The sequence below is a fragment of the Hesperophylax consimilis genome, chromosome 25, assembly GCF_061612785.1.
Source record: "Hesperophylax consimilis isolate HC1 chromosome 25, BYU_Hcon_1.0, whole genome shotgun sequence".
Classification (NCBI taxonomy): domain Eukaryota; kingdom Metazoa; phylum Arthropoda; class Insecta; order Trichoptera; family Limnephilidae; genus Hesperophylax; species Hesperophylax consimilis.
This window is the reverse complement of record NC_142860.1, coordinates 4,857,037-4,874,091: the sequence shown is the minus strand read 5'-3', so window position 1 is coordinate 4,874,091 and position 17,055 is coordinate 4,857,037. Positions and strand designations below refer to the sequence as shown.

At 33.5% G+C, this 17,055-nt stretch overlaps 1 protein-coding gene across 2 annotated transcripts in view; it reads right to left on the bottom strand.

The window, feature by feature from the left end:
- The window catches only part of LOC149411458 (aminopeptidase N-like), a 65,296-nt gene extending 50,144 nt beyond the window's left edge, over nt 1-15,152 (bottom strand). For both annotated transcript variants that reach the window (XM_089646959.1, XM_089646960.1), the window contains exon 1: nt 14,937-15,152. The gene's annotated coding sequence lies outside the window, so the exon portion shown is untranslated. The remainder of the gene's footprint in view (nt 1-14,936) is intronic.
- Between the last annotated feature and the right edge of the window lie 1,903 nt (nt 15,153-17,055).

Here is a 17,055-nt window from a genome sequence, read left to right as displayed (position 1 = left end):
TTTTTTATTTGTATTCTACTGAAGCGAAACGATAGGAAAACATTCATTTTATCTAAAGCATATTTTTTGGTATTCATAATGTACACCAATTCGTTATAAAGATTAATTAAAATAGTGATTTAGCATTAAGCTTCGCTTTAAAATGATTTGCCCGTTATTTGTGTAGTATTTATATTTTTGAAGTGAAACTTCTTTACGCGCGTCATGCAATTTCGAGGACCGGAGTAAAACCGACTCATGACCGAAACGAAAATGCGGGTACCCCCACCACCGATTAAAGTTCATTTGATCTAGTCAAAGTTTTGAAGTAACATATAAATGCTTCTTAGCTCATCCCGACAACTGGCGTTGGTGGTGTAATGGTCAGCATAGTTGCCTTCCAAGCAGTTGATCCGAGTTCGATTCTCGGCCATCGCACATTATTTTTTTGTTTTTAACGCCTTTTTCATTCAATATCTTATTTTTTAGTAGGTCAGAACATTTTTTAAAAGAAAATAATATTGCAAAATAATAAAAACACTTATCTCACTGTGATAAAACATTACTCCGCTAGAGCGCGCTTTGCGTTATTGTGTTGGATTAAAATTATTATCTAATCCGTATATTATGATAATTGTATTACATTTATTTAATTAATTTATTTATTTTGATAATATGTAATAATTTACAGAAAAAAAAAATTAAAACTATCTCCCTCTGATAAAATATCCGTTCGCTAGAGCGCACTACGCGATCTTGTGTGGGATTCTATTTCTGTACATTGTACATTATTTTTAAAAATATATTATATTTTGGGTGTGATGTAGGTAACATTATAAAACATAACAAGCTCTCATATTTTCAGAACCTACATAATATAATCAATTTATGCGGCTTTGCTTACAGTTGGTGCTCAGCGTGGTTGGCTTTCAATCAGTTAAGCGAGGTTCGATTCTCGGCTGTGGCATTTTTGAAGTGAAACCTTGTTGAGGTGGGGGAGCCGCTCACGAACGTTCTCTCTCTTCTCTTCTTTCCTCTCTCTCAGACACCAGCGAACTGCGCCACGCCAAGCATCAGCTGAAACTAGAAGTTTCACTTCTGTCTTGCGTAGGCTTGACACACCCACTTTTTTTTATTTATAGTTGTTTCCTTTACTAGAGTAATTTCTTTTTTATTTGTATTCTACTCAGGCGAAACGATATGGAAACCTTCAATTTATCTAAAGCATATTATTTGGTATTCATAATGTACACCAATTCGTTAAGATTAATCAAAATAGTGATTTAGCATTAAGCTTCTCCTTAAATGCATTTCCATTGTGTGATTTCGCTTTAAATTGTACGGTTAGTACACAAGTAATGGAACAGAATTATTATTACAGAATTTCTCTATGCATTGTCTGTTGTAACGGTAATTAATTGGCAGAATGATATGAATGCGTGGCCATTCAATTGTGCGAAAAACAAGCTTGTTATTAATTTCGTATGTCACGAGATGACCTGATATTGAACCATTGTGTGAGGTACAATAGATTTTAGTAGATATATTATAATAGAATTGTGGTGTGTTATGCATTTTGCGTGTGGTGTTTTATGCTCGGTTTGATCCCGCACGATTATTTGCACAACTTTCTCTCTACAAGGCAGGATAGATATTTTATTAATGCCAATTAATGTTCAGTTATATGGCCTCCGTGGTTGAGTGATTACACTGATTATGATTCTTAGCTACGATCCGGAAGTCGCGGGTTCAAATCCAGGCGTACGAAAGTAAACATTATTTGATTAATTTGTGTAACATCACATTTGAATATAGACGGTATTTGCAAATTACAGCGTCAGATGAACATGAAAGTGGACTGAAAATAATTTAAACGAAATCAATTGGTGCTTGTTAGGAATGTAGGAATGAACAAGGTATGGAAGAAAAGAAATTGGGATGACCAATCACTTACCACTGTTTCTCTGCGAAGGAGAACATAACACAATCACAATATAGTGAGTTCCACCGCGATTCATCGAGGTAATTATCGCCACAAAAAACGATATTATGCACTTACAAGATAGTCAACATCATTCTGTTTACTTTTCAGTAGGATTGTGTACACTAAAAACACCAACAACTTGCTTCCAATGTAGACCCAATTTTTTAAAGTCCGAAAAGGTTCTTGGGTGAGAAATATGCCTACGTATTCTTTCTGTTTAACCTCCTAAGGTAAGGTTAGGTTAGATTTGATTAGGTTATGTAAGGTGAAGTTATGTTGGGTCAGATTAGGTAAACTTACGTAAAAAAACTAAGTTTTTTTAGTATAATCTATTAACCATCTAAGTATTTTAATCTGTCTTTTATAACTTCAAAAAATATTTATTTTGGTTTGATTTTTGAGGATTAAACCTTCCTACCCGGGAGTTAGTGTTGACAACTCTATCATCTTCGCCAAATACCGATCCGATTTCTTATGCCACCAAAAGTTATTGATTGCATTGTCATCGACAACGAGTTTGTCTGCCGAGTTTCAGCTCGATCGAAAGTGTGTTAATTTCAGCTTAATGTATTTGGTTTCAATCCAATTTATTTGTGTGTCACAACGGAGCTATCAAAGGTAAGTGGGTACACCGTACGATAATAACAGTATAAGTTCATAAAATCGTAAAAAAAAAATATATTTAATTTAAACTTTTACAACGATGGAAAATTGATTTGACATAATAAATAATTTTTCATATTTAATGTGGTATTGATATTTTTATTACCTTTGTGAAGTTGTTGTAATTTAAAAATCCTAATAAAGACCATTTTGATTTATATTTAAGTACCTGCCTACCTATCTAAAACCATTAGATATGCTAATGTGGCTTTCGCTCTGACAATAAATTGACTTATTTATTTTTATTACATTTCATTTAGGCTTTGATTAATTAGTTGGTTCAGCGATCCAAAACGTCGAGTTCCTACCCGGACGTCGCATGTTAAATCCTCTGCTCGCTAAGTCCTCCATCATAGCACAAGCAACATGTTCCACTTATTCGTAAACAGGGGGTGTAAGTAAGGTGTTTATCTATTCTAGTTTTCAAACACGAAAAAGTTAGTCTAAAAATACTAACGACCCTCTACGTAGGTACTAGCGGCAAAATTCATCTTTACATTCAAGTAAACATTTAAGTAAATATTCAAGTAAACATTCAAGTAAGCATTCAAGTAAACATTCAAGTAAACATTCAAGTAAACATTCAAGTAATCATTCCAGTAAACATTAAAATAAACATTCAAGTAAACATTCAAGTTAACACTCGAGTAAACATTTTAGTAAGCCAATATAATCGATTCTTAAACTAAAATCTGAAACAGAAAAAGATGCGATCACATCTAGGACTTGAACCCAGGACTCTCGCCTTGCCGAAGCGCTGCTTTACCAACTGAGCTAATGGGACCATATCTCCTTTGGTCATATTTAACTGTAACATACTTCGAATAAGAACTACCAACATTATCTTCATTTTCTCACAGCACATTTTTACTTGCCGCTATCTTTATGTATGCAAGGTCTGATTTATCTGTTTCTGTTTTTCGTTTAAAAATCGCTAACATTGTCTTAAATAATTTAATATTTTACTCATTAAGTTATTCAAAAAATAAATATACAAGTAAGCACTCAACTAAACATTCGAGTAAACATTTAAGTATACATTCAAGTAAACATTCGAGTAAACATTCAAGTATACAATCAAGTAAACATTCGAATAAACATTCAAGTAAACATTCAAGAAAACATTCAAGGAATCACTTGAGTAAAAATTTCAGTAAACCTTCAAGTAAACATTCAAGTAAACATTCAAGTAAACATACAAGTAAATATTATTGAATTACAATTTTCGCTGAAATGCGAAAATATTCGATTTTTTCATGAACACGTGGTCCGACATTATGTTATAATATTCGTAATTTACTAAAAGATCAGGAAACCTGTTAATTCATTTCTAAGGACTGCAATCCAATTTTCAGATGAATTACCAACATTTTGAAGAGATTGTTAATAAATAAGCCATTCTCATTTTTCTCCGCGTAAAGACACAAAAAAATGATCTCCAAGATATGTTCTAGTCGCAGTATTTTTGAAATAAAAGCTAATATTTCTATAAATTTTCAAAACAACAACACGTGAATTTGGCCTTATTTACCTATGTGATTATTTTGGCAGCATCTAGTGGCTGAAGTGCGAATAATCACATGTCATGTTTTCAATGTAAGTAGACATGATACGTTAGAAAGTCCCCTAAGGGGATAGGCATACGATTTCAATAGGCATTATATAATTAAGTACACACTATAAATCACTCCAACGTTTCGACTTTCTATCGAAAAAGTAACTCTCTCCCGTATCCGTACCTTCAATTATGATATGATCGTGTATTATAAAGCAACTCGTAACAAGCTCCCAAGGGGATAAAAGAGTGTGGAAAACCAGATGTTTTATATTTAACCTAACGTGATGAAACCTAATGTAACCTAATTTCTTAATCTTGAAACCACTCTTAAAAACTTCCTTAAGCTAAATAATTAATTATTTAATAATTTAAGACAATATTAGCGATTCTCAAACGAGCATTTGAAATATCGTACACACAGTAGGGGGGGATAGTAATTAATAATTTGATTTATTTTTCTCCAATATGGATTTAGTAAACCGAACTAAGGACAGATGGAAAATATCGGCGTCTGAAAAGATATAATTGTATTTTGTACATGTCCTTCTGAAAAATGAATATTGTGTGTAGTTAGTTTTAGAGTGTGGGATAGTTTGTTTGACTGTGTGATTTGATACCCGGCGCGGCGTGTAAAAATACAATTGTTGATTAATGTGTCATTTCACATATATATACAATCCAGAATGGTGGATAGTTAGAAAGAACACAATTCAGAATAGAAAGGTAGCATTTATGGTTTCAACCGTGTTTAGTAACCAGATCTGAATAGTCAGGTAGGTTCTTCTATCTGCTCTCCCATCCAATTCCCCCATCGCAATGAATAACTACTAATACAATTACTAGTAGTTCTGTGAACAGTTAGTAGACTTCACGTAGTGTTGATTATTCCGATTTGATACGATTAAGAGACGAACAAATTTGCAGACAGACGAAATGCAGAGTGGTCGAGTTGAAACAGGATTCCGCTACGGTTAGTCAATTAGGTACTTGTAATAAATTAATTCAGAGGAAGTCACAGCTAGCCAAATTGGATTTCCCGTAGCAATAAAATTACATTTGACTTTTGACAGTTCCATGAATGAGATCTTGACGCCTTTTCATGGCGGTCCTTCATTTGTATTCAAGTGACAGTACAATTTGACATTCAACAACTTGGTCGTGTGTGGCTTCTTTGCTATTGTGTTCTTCGTCTTCAGGGCCGGGCCGATAGCAGCTTTATTGTTACGTTGTGCCAAAGCAAGGAGTTAAACTAACCTAGAAAGTCTAGGTTAAAGATATTATAACGATGGATGCAGATTTTCACGGTCGTTTTGTTACAGACGTTGGGACAATGCCAGTTCTGATAATGTAAACTGCATGCTAAGTGAAGTGTTACTAATGAACTCAATATGATTTCAATAAGACCAACTTCTGCATAAAATACTGACGATATTTCCTGGGAAAAGACGTCCTTTAAGCGATCTTAGGTTAGGGAAAGAAAGTACAGAAACTGTGCGAGCAGAGGTTGGGCCTGCGATGGACGTTGAAGTAGCCTAGGACAGGGACGCCTGGAGGCGCTTTGTCGATGCGATGAGCCCGTGACCCAAACAAGAGGAAGGTGAAAAGATTTAAATAATTTGTATATAATATCTAAGTCATTTGAATAATAATTTTCAGGAGTTCCCCAGGGATGCACGTTGATACCATGTTTGTATAACCACCAATGAGGCTCCTCTATTATAAGCCTGCAGGATTGACCGAGACCATAGTGGCTGGACGGTGTGAAGGTAAAAACCATGGTCTTAGGAATTAGGTAAGAAACTAGAGGGAAATAACAGGAGACAAGCAGGAGCAGAGCAGTTTCCTAAAGGCGGATACGACTTTCCAAGGTTTTAGAGCCGACGCGACGTGTTGATGATGTGGGACCGTACACGAGGAATGTAAGACGAATATAAGCGTAATGATTCATCAAAGCATTACAGACGAACGCAATATTAAAACATAAGCTTAGATAGTAGGAACAGATCGCACAGACTGCTTGGAAGAAAAATAGAAAATAATGGGAAGGCCTGAAGGTCGTCATCAAATCATTACTAATAACCAAAATATAGACAACGGGACGCTATACATATGGCATGAAAACGTACCGACCATTGCCGATCTAAGACCAAACTGTACAGACTGTTAAAGCGGCGGAACCAATGAAAAGAGTATTTTAGAAGTATTTATTTATTCATGTACTCCAAAAATGGTTACGCACCAATATATAGATCAGGTACAGGTCCAAAGATAGTTGCTGAACTATCTGTAAGTGAGGTTGAAAATGTCGATGGTGAAGGAAGAATCAGAGTATAAAAAAGTGCATGAGATCCCACAAACATACTTGTTAAGCACATATAAGTTAACATCTTTCAATTTAAGTATAGTTCCAGAGATTAGTTAAAAAAATGTTTGCCTAAAAATCTTTTTCGGCGTGCTTCAAGGTAATGAAATCGAGGTACAAGGATGGACATAATAATGAATAGTATATTCTCGCATAAACCTATTTTGTCTTTTTTCTATTTCTAGGATATGGTTTTGTTCGAAAGGGACCCAAATAATGGATTTATATTTCAGGGTATGCGCATGGTTTCATACCAATAATGTTATGTGATCCATCTTCCTCGTTTCTATTATTTATGGTTGGGACAGACCGAAGACTGGGTGGACTAACCAAGAGGAAGAAAACTGAAGCAGGATGGGAAGGCCTAAGTACATGAAACTGATGCTGGTGGAAAAAAAATGTTGGGAAGGCCAGATAACGCCTTGGAGTGATTCGCTGATAATGATTTCGATTATCTAGCAATTTTTCAGTATACCTAACCTAACTGTGGTTGTGCTAAGACTGCAAGCCTAAGTTGTTGATATCTATATAAATATTTAAATAATATAAAATAAAAATAAAAGTAGCATTCCGCGTCTGTCTGTTTGTGCGCTTAGTTCTTTTAAACTACGCAACGGATATTGATACTGTTTTCACTATAATTTAGATAATTTCTTCCGAAAGGTTTATATATAATACATGCATATTATATTTATAGAAAGTAGAGAAAAGTCGATGTTTTATAATCACGACGTAAAAATATGTTTTCGGGCACTACATTGTTAACGCTGGCTAAAAAATTATGAGATACATCAAAATAATGTATTACGAATTGTATGTCTTAAAAAGGCCTACAGAAAAGTCCGCCATGGTATATGTCTATCTCCTCAGGATAACCCCTAGCAACGCCGGGTATACGTCAGCTAGTATGTTTATAAAAATGAATGTTTCTCTGTGCCCCATATACTCCAAAACTACTGAACCGATTTTGCTGAAATTTCCAAAGTTAGTTCTATTAGTGCCAGGAGTGTTTAGAAGGTTTGAATTGTAGAAGATATCGGGGACACCCGAGGAAGACTTAACACTTATTTCTGCACTGGAATAAGATATGAAGTCGAGTTATAATCGATATAATATAGTTTTTTAACAATAAAAATATGAATTTCATGATGTTACACGAAGCGAAAGGTAAAAAGACACGAATGAAAAAATATTAGCGATAAAATGAGGTGTACGTGATGAAAGAAGAAAGAGGTGTAAGGACAATGTATGACTTGGAAATAATTTTTTTTTAAATACCTGAATACATGAAATCTATTGTCACAATTATGTCATAAGTAAATCGGTTAAACCGGTAATAAATCATTTTTAATTGGTAGGGGGTAAAATAGAATCATATAAATAAGTCGTCTAAACGTGGTTATAACCACGAAAATGGCCTTGAAAGCCGAAACAGCTGTAACAATAACATACGGAAATAAATGTTTGAAGAATGGTTGAAGGAAGACATGGCACGATCAAGAGAAACAAAAATGCACCCAGTTGACGGGTACACTAGAATTCATAATCTCAAAACATTACCCCAAACCATTCACAAGTCCCCGAGCAATGCCGGGTAAACGTCAGCTAGTCTTGATATAAATATGTCGAAATGTTTATGTTACGATATAGAACCTAATATAAACAGATTTTTGTATATTGTGTTCTTATGTCTTCAGTTTGTGAGCAATCACAAAACTTGTCGTTTTGTATTTTTTGCAATGGTACGAGGTGGCACGACTCCTATTTCTTAGGAAATTGTAATTTGCTTTTCCTGAATGATGTTTTGTTGCATTTGCTATTGTCGATAAGTAGATGGTATTATGTGGCAATTGAATGAATCAGTGATGGGAATAATTATGCACAGTAATTATATAACATCTAATATTTAATAAGAATCGTTCTGCTTTAGTTTAAAGTTGTCACAAAAACGCTAACAGATATTGATTGATTTATTAGAAATTTAGAGGCAATAATGATAACCATTGATTGTATGAAGTAGCAAAAACTTTCAAACCGTGAGGTCTGGCGTCATGAAATTTGCACAGATTTATCAGCATGAAATTTCTAGATCGATGCATCTGTTTTCAGACAGTTTAAACGTTATTTCCATCGTGAGGTATTGCGCTTCGAAATAGGTACTCTTTTAGCTGTCAAATTTTAATCAGCTTTTTTTTCTTAAATAATTTAACTTCGATGGCGGAAAGTGTTGATAACTCTCCTTAATTATTTGATTTTTTAATGAAATTAAAAATCTTGTAAAACTGAGTATTCCTTTTAATTGTGAAAAATCTCTAGAGAAAACTTTTTTGGAATAGTATTATGCATTATTGCAATTGATTTCACTTCGTGTTCCTTATAGAGTCACGCGAACTAAAAATATATTTCTCTGCATCAATAATGTCAATACCAATTCGTTAACAAACTCCCTTATACCACGCATAGCTAAAGGTAACCAAAATGCAAAAGTAGCAGATATGTTTAAAATCACTGAAAGAAAAAATCAAATCGTAAAAAACAAAGTTTTTTTGCTACAATAATATATCTATTTTAAAATGAATTTTAAAAAATAATAATTTTTTTGACATATATATTTGAATATAAAATTTAGTCGACAACTCTACCTACCGCGTCAAATGCCGATCGGGTAGGAGCGACATTTATTCCGTACAATATACTGTCACTTCACAGCTCATACTTATGTGAACTGACATTCTCTTCAATGGTGGATATTAAAACTAAAAGTAGAAACAGACTTAACTTAGAAAATGATTTGATTATTAACCCATTAAAAATAGCACAACGATTTGTAATATTTTTGAATAATAAACAAGCCCATCCTTCTCACTGACATAGTGTTTTTATTGTAGTTAGAACCTCGCCTTTTTCCTATTGCCGGCGACCTACAGATTGAAAAAACACTGCATCTGATTTCAGAGAAATGAGTTTACATCTGCGTGTTTGTACGTGATTGCTACGAAAAGTTATTTTCATTGTCATGGGTAACGAGATTATTTGCTGAGTTTCAGCTGGATCGGACGTCGGGAAGTGGGTTAATTATAAATAATATTAATCATACAAAACTAAACCGATTTTTAAGATTATTTTCCCCAAAGAAAATATTCTAAATAAGTGTGTTTTGCTTTTTTAAAAATACAGGGTTTTCCAATAAGAGGTGTTATTTTGAATAGCCCGCTATTTCGGTAGATGTTAATTTTGAAGCTGTCATTTTTTGACATTTGACAAGTAAAAATTACGCCATTAATAAAAATGGAACGATACACACTTCAACAACGCATAGAAATTATTTAAATTCACTTGAGTGAATCAAATGCAAATCATCTTGAGTGAAGAGGCCCATTTCCACCTCGGTGGCTTCGTCAACAAGCAAAATTGTCGAATCTGGGGCTCGGAAAACCCAAGAGTTATTGTTGAAAAGCCTCTCTATCCTTAACGTGTGACTGTTTGGTGCGGTTTATGGTCCGGTGGAGTCATTGGACCTTACTTTTTCGAAAATCAGGCTGGAGCAACAGTTACGGAGAATGGATTGCGCTATCGAGAGATGATTAATATTTTTTATGACCGAAATTGGATGGTATTGATCTGGACAACGTTTATTTTCAACAAGACGGCGCTACGTGCCACACAATCAACGAAACCATTGATCTTTTACGATTGAATATCAAAATAACACCTCTTATTGGAAAACCCTGTACATTGTCAAATTTGTTTGCAAACATCTGTTGATAACGTTCAAATTTGGCAAATTAAATCATTTTTTAAGGGTTCTAATAAAAAGTAACTTATCAAAAAAATCAAAACGTTGAATATGCCAGTGAAAGTATTTGTATTATATGTATAAAAAATAATAATTACACTCGTGTCAAAATCCAGAGGGGAAATAGGGGCAAAATGCCGCACGCGTTTCCTCTTTATAGTTTTATGTCAACTAACGTTTGATTTAAACCTGTAATAAAATAATAATTAACCGGTTACAGAGTAGGTAGGTACTAAGGCAGCCTTTTGCTCTAAATAGGGGCAACTCTTTGCGCAGTTAGGTAGCATCATCTATGCAACATTTTGAAAGCTGTGCTTTTAAACGTCACATAATAATTTATAGTTTTTTCAATGCCTGTATTGCACTAGACACGTCCTCCATAGTTGAGTGATTAAGATATTTAATTATAAATCCGGAGGTCGCGGGTTTAAATCCAGACGTGAGCAAGTAAATTTCATTAAAATAAATATAGTATATTTTCGGCTCGTTTCAGAGGGATAGATACTTTCAGTATTATCCTTGTGAAAGACTACCATTCAGAATTGGAATGTAATGGCTTTATCTGTGTTTCTAGGCTAGGTAATAGCTAGGTACTTCCACATCTTCCACTTTCCCAGTTCCATTCTTTCCCCAATACTTTCAGCCTCACAATATACCCCAGTTGGTGATGTCAGTCATATGATGTTAGACTCTTCCTCTTCCCATCTCCTTCCTCTCCCCGCTAGATTCAGTATCACAACATTCCCCTATTGGGGCACAGATTTAAATAAATTCATCTAAGGCATACTTAAATAAATGGGATTGGGGATGCCTTAGTCTCACTTGCTCCAGACGGTTGGGAGAAGTTGGGACTCTTGTACTCACATAAAAAATTTAAAAAATATTCCTAAAGACAGGGGAAGGAGATTGAGAAGAGTAAGGTTGGGAAGAACTACTTATCATCTTGTACGTAGTCTCACGTCTCGATTACTGCAACGGCATTTATGCCAGCCTTCCAAAATATCAAATTGACAAACTTCAATCAGCGTTTAATGCAGCAGCACGGCTCATAAACGGGGTTTAAAATATTCGCACATTTCAGAATACCTTCGTAACCTTCACTGGCTCAAGTGCCCTGAAAGAATCCAGTACAAACTGTGCTGGATGGTGTTTAAATCCATCAATGAAATGGCCCCACCCTACATCTCTGAACTATGCGTCCCGGAAAACACTGGTCTGAGGCAGTCAACTCTTAGATCAGCAACATCATCAGCTGTAGGCAGACTGATAGAACCTAAGCGCAAGCCAAATACTAAGTTTGGTGATCGTGCTTTCGGAGTATCTGGGCCGAAGGCTTGGAATAAACTTCCTCCGGTACTATGATCCATAACAAATCCAACAGAATTCAGGTCTAAACTAAAAACTTACATTTTTAAGCTGTCGTAGCCTTAAATTAAATATACCATTCCTAAGAGAGAGAAGTCCAGTTATATTTAATTTTCTAATTATGTCCTAAATCCTGAATCTACATTTCACTAATAAACAATTAGATAATGTTAATTAAGTGTTAATCTCAAGTGACCTATCAGGTATAAGTATTGAACTGTATGTTATCTCCATAAATAGTTAGTTATAACATAGATCACTGTAGAAATGTATTATAAATTTATACAGCGCCCTTAGGGTGATTTTGCACAAAAACGGCGCTACACAAGTCATCCAATTATTATTATTATTTATTATTACCTGGCTATTCAATATAGTATCTTAGCAGACACATCTCAGAAGACAGATTTGATAACCTAACTGGACCTCAACTACTTCCCTTGCCCCACTTCCGTCATGAGATTCCCCAATTAGGAGGTGCGATAGAACCACTGGTTCCGGGCAGATAGGACTAGTAATCACAATCACATAAAAATAATAATATTCACTATTAAAATAAAATAAAACATAATAAAAGTACAATATTTTCTATCAAATGAATTGATAGTGACAGGAGAGCGTGTCACTGATATCCAATAAGATCATGAAAAAATAGGCTAGGTTATTAGGTTGAGTTATAATAAAAATGAAGACAAATACATTATTTCTCGTAGAATATGAATTATTTTCACGATAATAATAATTTCTTTATTTATTTTAATATCAACGATATAAAATATACCATATACAGTAAATTATAAACAGTGACATCAGAAAATATACAATTAAAAGAAACTCTAGATGGATGTAAAAAGTTTGAGATACAAGTACATGCAAAACTTATAGGTAGACTAGGTTAGATTAGTATTGATTGAAATATATGATAGTATAGATACATGATATAATATAATACAATAGCTAAAATGTATGCATTTATTTTCAGGTTTTGGTTGAAAGTAGGTAAGTGCTAATCAAGCTGTTGGTTCACCGTATTGACTATTATTACTGACCCAAGTTTCCTCAGTTGCCCCAGGCAGTTCATTTTATTTACATATTTATTTGACTATATTTAGTTACAACAACGTTGCAGAACATTGTACATTATTGTTTATTTGTTGTTAGTTAGTTGCGGTTTTTAATAATAATTCAGTTCGAGTTATTCATAAGGTCCCAGATACATACGCGAGCTGAACTGCCGAGCTGAACCCCAACTTATGAGAAAGAAACGAAACAGCCGCAAATGGCACGAAATGCCGTTTGCAGTAGTTCTGTTCGTGAAATATGAATTATCATTTTGGCTATTTTTGGGATTTTATTAATGGCATCTAGTAGACAAACTGGAAAGAATGATTATTTCTCTTTCTAACGTTAAAAATTACGTTTTTCCGCATTATAGAAAAAATAAATAAAAATACTTTTTTTAAATATGGACGTCCGGTCATAAATGACCCTAAAACGCTGGATGGGTTAAAAATGTTATTTTATCTCCACTGGTTTCTGAAATACCTTTCCTTCATCAAGAGAATATTAAAGTTTTTATGTATTTATTGTAACAAATATTGGCAAGCAAAGTAAATGACTTTTACGTACACAAATATATTTTTAGTAAATATACAGAAACGTGGGACACGGTTAAATAGGCACATTTTATTTTTAAAACTCTTTATCGGTTAGATAAAAAAGAGAAACGACTATTTTAGCGACCAAAAATAGAAAATAATGTATTTTAAGTGCTATTTCGTTGAAAAAACGGATAATTTGACGTATTTTCTTCAAGCCATGTTTGACATAATTACATAAGAATAGTTTGATAAAGTTGCAAAAAAAATAGTACTTGGTTTCAACATAATTACTACAAGAAACAATTATTTATGTCTGGGATGACGGTAGAAGATGATTTATAGTTGCATTTTTAAATATATTGTATGAATTTCGTTTTCGGGAATGTGTGACGCAAATCTTGGAAGCGAAAACTAACCCACTTCCCGCCATTAGATCAAGCTGAAACTCGACAGATAGACTCGTTATCGAAAACAATGCATTCTATCAAATTTTGGTGGCAATCACAAACACACACGCGGACTTGTCGGCAATTTTCTGAAATCGGATGACATTACAGCAGTTAATGTACAAAATAAATATCGGCCCTACCCGACCTGCATTAGGCAAGTTTGATTGAGTTGCCGATAGTAAAAAAAAATTGTAAAAACCTAAAAACCTTCATATTTTCCCTCAGTGTGAGTGTGCCAAGATCGAATAGTTTTTGGCAACTTTACCAAAGTTTGTTTAGGCTAGGTTTTTTTATTTATTTATTTTTCAATAAACCCAAATTAAGAACATAAGAACCTTCTTTTCTAATAACGTTTTTTGGTTTATATTTTGGATTAGCGTATTATCCAAGATTGATATTTTCAGTTGCGAACTTACCAAATACAAGAGGTCCATAAAAGAATATTTTTCTGATGGTTTGTGAATAATGTTTTTGTCTCTATTGTTTAGATCTCTATATTGATTTAATGTATACCTACGACCTCTGTCCATGGCTATAAATGTATTGTTTTGTAAATTTTTCGTTTTATATAATCTTTTGTTTTGTATAAATTTTTTAATTCATATTCCTTTCTCACAAATTTAAATAAGTTATTCCATATTATGGTGTCTCAGTTAAAGTCACAAGAAGGAAATCCATAATTGGTTTTATTTTACTACATAATACTTATGAACAAACTGATTAAATGTAAACAATTAAATAAATAAATTAAATTAAATAAGAAAATACAAGTAACCTTAATCACATCAATAATAATGGCAACCAAATGAACAGTTGACTTTAATTTTAACGAAATAACGATTAAAATGAATGTTTTACATTTTCGATTACTGAAATATAAAGCGTTATTAAAATAAAATTGTCCCGCCTTTTCTGTAAATTAACGAAAAACTGAAAATATATACAAATTTTGATATAAGTTCACAAAAGCGACTTTTTCTTGGATTTCTGATTCAAAACAAAGAAAAATATTATAAATACGTGACAACTTTGTGAATTTTAAATCGATGTACCTATATACAATGTAACAGTGCTTTAATAAGCAATTCATTAATGACTTATTGCTATTAGTTTGTATATTATATTGGATAACGCAGAAAGGTAATATTATACAATAATAAATAATAACATTCGGCTTACCGAGATAAATAATTCCTTCCTGCCCATAGAGTTCGTCGTGCATGTACTTCCTCGCGGCCGGAGGAACGATCTGAATTAGTAATTGACCACCGACAACTACAATATACTACAAATACTAATCAATTAACGTAGGTAACTCTTATTTGCGGTCACGAATAGTACACGACTAAATCAAACATCAAAACACAGAACGAGCTCGTCCAGCGAGAGTCAATCCGCGACTGAAAGTTTGTTGGGCGAGCGAGACGAACTGGACGATTGAGTTAGAAAAAAGATTGGCGGGGGGCGATTTCACCGACGTGTCAAGCTAGCTATTATAGCTACTACGCGTTTATTTTTTTGTTTTTTTTCAGTGTTTATATTATAAAAGTTTAATATTAAAAGTTGAATGTTTTAATGTGTTACTTTTTTTAAACTATCACAATTCAAACAGGAAAAAAATCAAATTTGCATGTTTCTTTATTAAGTGAATACCGCACACTAGTCCCACTTGCCCACAACCGTCTGGAGCCAGTGAGACTATGGCATCCCAATCGGGGAGAAGGATGTGGAGAAGAGGAATGTAGGATTCAGATTTGGTCACCAAACACGATTAAAGCCAATTAGATCAATTTTTCAATTCTGAATGATGGTCTTACATCAGATCGATACTGAGTGTATTTTACACTCTATAATGTGCCATGATTTTATTTGATGATGGGATTTATACCCGCGACATTCGAATTACTAGTCAAGAATTAAGGCGATGCCATACGTAGTAATGCAAAATCATGTGTTTTTGGTTTGATAATTTGGTCGCCTAGAAATGTTTCAGATGCTTTAATTAAATACTGCGAGTAGAATAAATCTTGGCCTTTGAAATAATCGAGTATTTTTTAGATAAGTCTTTTTATTAGCCCAGAAAAAAAATGGTGTAAAGGCCTATGAAAACTGCTTTAAAGTTCAAAATCTCCTACTTACGAACCCATTATCGGTTATGATTTTATTGGATAATGTGGCAAATTAAGTAATTTATAAAATGATCGAAAAAAAAAATGAAATATTTACGCCTGAACATCCACAAAATAAAATAAAAGGCACTTTTTGGCCATGTTTTTTTTCATGCATAAATCAAAACAAAGAAAAATAAATAAAATAGCGTACAAAGAAAACATAAAAACTCCGACAGTAAATTCAAGCTTTGGACAAAGACACTACCAATACCATGCAATAAAAGCTTTCAACAGTTTAAAACTTCAAAATTAAAATTGAGGAAAATAAAAATAAATTCACACACAAAATTACAAAATGGATTAAAGAACAAAAAAGACAATATTACCAAAATTACATAGCATAAAATACAAATAAAATCTTCACGTAACACACAAAACCAATATAAACACACATCACTCACAAACACACAAGATTATTTCAATGTACTATTTTTTTAAATTTTAAATATATTATTATGTATTTTTAATTTTAAATGTATAATTTTTCTCACTAAATTTATTATGTAGTTTATATTTCATATTATAAAATGAAGGCCTCAGCACGGGCAAGCCACCCAGTGAGGCCTACATTACTGGAAAATCTGAATTGTAAAAAATATTGTACCTAATAAAAATAAAAAAAAACAGGCGGATGGTGTTAAGCGGGCATTTAAACCTTATCGCTATTTACGTACGGGTTGTTATTGATAGCGGCTAAATTTAAAATATTACACGACGTAGTGCATCGCCTTAAATACTATTACTTAAACTTGTCATTTATGAGAAGTGCACACCATTTAACACATTCGCTCGGAGAGTTGAATGTTTGGTGTGTTACTTTGCTTTTAAACTACCTAGGACAGGTAAAATAGTAAAAAATTGCAATTTTTAAGTTTATTTACTAAAAACGTCTTATTTCACGACAAGTATTGATTCTATCGACTTGGGAGTGGTCTCGTTCGTAGGCCGGCCCTGAACCAAACGTGCGGCCTGGTGCCCCTTGTAAAAACCAATAGACGCCTAGGTAGGTGATCAATAATATTCGGATGATTTGAATTTTTGTGTAGCGCCGTTTTCATGAAAAATAATCACTGTTAAACTTTAGGTATTATCAGCGCCTTGGCGCCTTAAAAAGTCGGTGCCCTAGG